Below are 4,983 nucleotides of genomic sequence, written 5' to 3'. Positions count from 1 at the left end.
AGAACATTTGGGAAGGTTTGACAGGAGAAGCTACCAATTTCTTATTTTTATCTTCATGAAGTAGAATTCCTCACAGGGGCTCTACATTCTCAGGCCTAGACATGATTAAACACCATACCTTTTAAAATGTTTTACTATTCCAAGCTGAGGAATATATAAATAACCCCTTTCCAGCTACCACTCCTCAGCCTGGAATTTAAGCCGAGTGCCTTCTGGGCTTCAGTCTGCTCTGACCAGACTCCACATAAGAACAACAACAACAAAAAAAAAAAACTGCCTTGTGAGCAGCCTGGGAGTCAGGACATAGGAGAAATGAAGTGGACATTAAAAAGTCGATGGAGGAGGTAGAGAGGGAAGTCAGCAAAATGGAGTCCATGTTCTTTCTTGTCTTGGCTGTTTTAAGAAGCAATGATGAAGTCATAGCCATGTGGTGAACTGAAGAAAGTTTGAACTGACTCAGATCTAAGACAGAAGTTCTAAAAGCCCTCCAAGTGGCTGGTATTGATAAGGACATAGGGCTTTTCCAAGCAAGCAGATAGGAACACTTGTGTGTCTGCTAGAGGTAGAGTGCTTCAGAATTAGCATCTAAAGTAATAATTCCCCACCCAAGCTGCGATCCATATGGAGTTCACATGTTAAGGGGCCCTGACTGAGGATGCATGGCTGTCTTACCTGATACAGCTCTGACCTGCCTCTCTAATCTTGCCTCGCACTACTACCCGGTACACCAGCCAGACTGAATACTCTTTTTATCAAAAAATGGCATCTAGATTCTTCTATGCTTTTTCTCAAACCATGAAAGTACGTGCTTATGTACTCGCCAGCGCTCTTGCTCTTGTGCTCATACTCTCTGCCGCTCTCCCTCTCCCTCCTCCCTTCTCTCTGCCCCTCCCTCCTCCTCCCTTCCCCTCTCCCTCTCTCTAATTTAAGTATTGCTCTCCCCTCAAATCCCAGTTCAAGTGTCACTCCCTTTCAAAACAATTTCCTGCAAATCACGGACCAATATTTTTTAAACTACAGCCCTCAAACTGTCTGCCTAGGAACAAAATGCCTATATCTGAGACCCGACCCAGACTCACAGAATAAGAATTTGGGATGGCGAAGCTAGGAGCCTACATTTTAGCAATGTCCTCAGGTGAGTCCAATGCTCACTATAGTTTGAGAACCTCTTCCACAGCCTCCTGGCACACCCCTGTAGCAGATATTGTCTGTCAATATCCTGACAGTATCACTCAGCAATAGGTCCTTCTTAGAGCTTCTCAAACTTCAGCGTGTATCAGAATCTAATAGAAAGTTAATAAAAAATACACAGGATCGGTCTTGAGAAATAGGGTCTTTGTATTTTTATCCAGCTCTCCCAGGTGATTCTGATTTACACTAAAAGTGAAACATCACTATCTCCCATTGTTATTATTTTCTGACTATGGCCTGAGTTCTCAATTGAATTACAAGTACTTCTGAGACAAAGACACAGTTTATACTCTCCTGGATGCTCAGTGCACAGTGCCCTAGACATACTAGGCAGTCAACAAACAGAATGGTTTTGATAGTAATGTTACTGATGATGATGGAGATAACAGTGGAATACTATTTGGTTTACTTTATGTCCTCAGGTTTCTGGGATTTTAGTTGTCTTTTGTGTCCCACAGTTATCAGTTACCAAGTCTTCTATAGGGCCAGCTTCATGGGCAAGCACACTGGGCAATTGCACAGGGCCCTGTGCTCAGAAGAGTCCTGCACTTGGTTTAATGTTCTCCTGTCATATAATTGAAATTAATACTAATTTTTGAACAGTAGACACATTTTCATTTCGCACCATGCCTGGCAAATTAGGTAGCTGGTGTTGGTCTTACAAATTCATTCATTTCAGATGTGTTCTTTTCTCTATATTCCGCTTGCATCCACTCTGGCCCCAAATATGTTATATCAGACCCAGGAGACTACATCATTCTTTCCTTTCTCCCTAATTGCTCCTCTCTGCAGCATGCTTGGAATCACAAATAGTTGCCCTGAAACAAATGATCCATTTTCACGTGAAGTGAAAAGTAATAGGGGACGTGGGTAGTGGGACTGTAAATCAGGACAGCCTCTGCCTCTATCCAGACAACTGGCAATGTGTATAAAAATTTTAAATTCACATACTGTCACTGGCAAAATGTTTGCATGCCCCCAAAATTCATATGTTGAAACCCTACCCCCAATGTGATGGTGTTAGGAGGTGGAGCCCTTGAGAGACAATTAGGATTAGGTGAGGTCATGGGAGTATAGTCCTCATGAATGGGATTAATGCCCTTATAAGGGTCACAGGAAAGCTTGCCTCCTGTTTCTGCTCTCTGCCATGTGAAGATACAACAAAGGTCAGCCATCTACAACCTAGAAAGTTTCCTCACCAGAATCAGACTGTGCTGGCATCCTAATATCAAACTGTCAGCCTCCGGAACTATAAAAATTAAATGTCTATTGTTTATAAGCCACCTAGGCCAAACAGACTAAGACCTACTCTGGACCAGCAATTCCATCTCTAGGAATTCATCCTATAAAAGTAAATTGCTTAAGGCTATACATACAAATTTGTTTCTTGCATTGCCTATAATAGCGAAAGACTACAAACAAATTAAATGTCCATAAATTGAAAACTGCTTAAATACACACACACACACACACACACACACACACACACACACACACACACACACACTTGCTATGCTTAGAACATTTCTAGAAGTATATGCATAAATCCCATACACTGCTGGCGGAAATGTAAATTGTTACAGCCACAGTGGAAAATAGTATGGATGTTCCTCAAAAAATTAAGAATAGAACTACCGTTTGACCCAGCAATCCCTCTTCTGGGTATCTACCCAAAAAATCTGAAAACATTTATCCATAAAGACATATGCATCCTGATGTTCATAGCAGCATTATTCACAGTGGCCAAGACATGGAAACAACCCAAGTGCCTTTCGATAGATGACTAGATAAAGAAGATGGGATTCATATATACAATGGAATATTACTCAGCCTTAAGAAAAAATGAAATACTGCCATTTGTGACTACCTGGATGGATCTCGAGATTATCATACTAAGTGAAATAAGTTAGACAGAAAAAATTGAGAACTACATGAGTTCACTCATATAGGATATAAAACTGAAAGCAACAAATGAAGAAGACAAACAAAAACTCATAGACACAGATAATGGTTTAGTGGTTACCAGAGGGCAAGGGAGTGGGGAGCTAGAAAAGGGTAAAGAAGGTCAAATGTAAGGTGACGAAAGGAGATTCAACTTCGGGTGGTGAAGACACAATGCAACATACAGATGATGTATTATTGATTTATGCATTTGAAACCTATATAATTTTGTTAACCAATGTCATCTCCATAAATTTAAATAAATACATAAGAAATGGTTAAAAGACTTAGACACATCACAAAACAAGATAGGTGTTTAAATGTCCAAAAAACAAAAGGTAGTCATCTTCATTACTCATCTCGAAATGTAGATTTAAACCATAAGGAGATTGTATTACACAATGACTGACTAGATAAAAAGTAAATAAGATGGGAATTTTTCAAATATTTCTGAGGATATAGAGAAACTGGAACTCTGATACATTCCTGATTAAAGTATAAACTGGAGAAACACTTTATTAGGATTTGTCAGTATCTTCTAAAACTGAATATATGTGCAATCATGTAGCATTTCACTCTCAAAGCAGAACAAAAGTGTATACTTATGTTCATCAGGAGAGACCTAGAATGTGCATAGTTCTATTCATAATATCCCAAACTGGAAATTATCCAAATGCCCATCAGTAATAGAATAAATATATTACGATATATTAACACAGTGGAATACTGTAAACCAGTGACAATGATCTACCACTAAACTGCACAAATACCTATTTTTAAATATCCTTTGGCATTGTTTGATTTTTTTATTTTACCACATGTATTACTTTTTCAATCACAAAATTAAATTTTAAAAAATGTATTAGGGCTTGATCGTTCTCAGAAACATGGAAAAAGCTGGACATGTAAGACTATATACGATGTGATTCTATTTATATAAAATGAAAAATAAGAGCCAAATCTATGTTGTCAGAAGTGTAGATAGTGGTTACCCTAGAGGGGAGAAGGGATCTTAAGGGAACATGAGGAGGATTCTAGGGTAGATGGTAATGACTCGTTTCATTATCTGAGTACTGATTACAGAGGTGTGTTCAGTATGTGAAAATTCAAGCTTTATAATTTTTTGTGTAATGCTCTGTACATATTACATTAGAAATTTTCGAAAGACCTACAGGTCAGATAAAAGACACTGATACATGCATGTAAGAATGTATGTATGTGTCCCTACCTATCACGCATGCACAGAACACTTCTCTTTTGGAGGACTTAATAAGCTTAGCAAAAACATTTTAAAGCTGAGCGCTGAAATTCCTGTGTCTCTTGTGCTGACTTGCCCTTTCTCATAATTTTATTTGAAGTCACACAATGTTTGGTATTTAGGCATTTCAGCATATTTCTCTTCTCCCAGTGGAGGAAAAAAAGGAAATGTCACATGAAGACTTATATACCTCAGACGCAATTCTGCAAAATGTTCTTAATCATCCCATTTTTATCTCTAATCTAGTCTTTTGGATTTAACTTATTTTTAGATAACTGTGCAGTTGATAGCTTAGAATTCAGTCACTCTACCAACCTCCTTCTTTTCTCTGCCAGATGCTGTTTAGTGGTCCCCAAAGGATTATAATGATGCTGGGAATGAACCAATGTAGAAAGTACAACCATAGAATTGGACAGACACCGATGTTTGCAATGGAACATTTAAAAACTAAAGTAACGACCATTTAATTTAATACTGAGTCTTCAGGAATCAGAAATGAGCTATGAACCTTTAACTTCTAGGTCACTGGGTCAAATTATAATTCTAACCTACATGAGATATTAACCCCAAAATTAAAGAAATGGAGCAAGGTT

The sequence above is a fragment of the Pteropus vampyrus genome, unplaced genomic scaffold (genome assembly GCF_000151845.1).
Source record: "Pteropus vampyrus isolate Shadow unplaced genomic scaffold, Pvam_2.0 Scaffold182, whole genome shotgun sequence".
Taxonomy (NCBI): domain Eukaryota; kingdom Metazoa; phylum Chordata; class Mammalia; order Chiroptera; family Pteropodidae; genus Pteropus; species Pteropus vampyrus.
The sequence above is the reverse complement of the archived record's forward strand: the minus strand, read 5'-3'. Positions refer to the sequence as shown.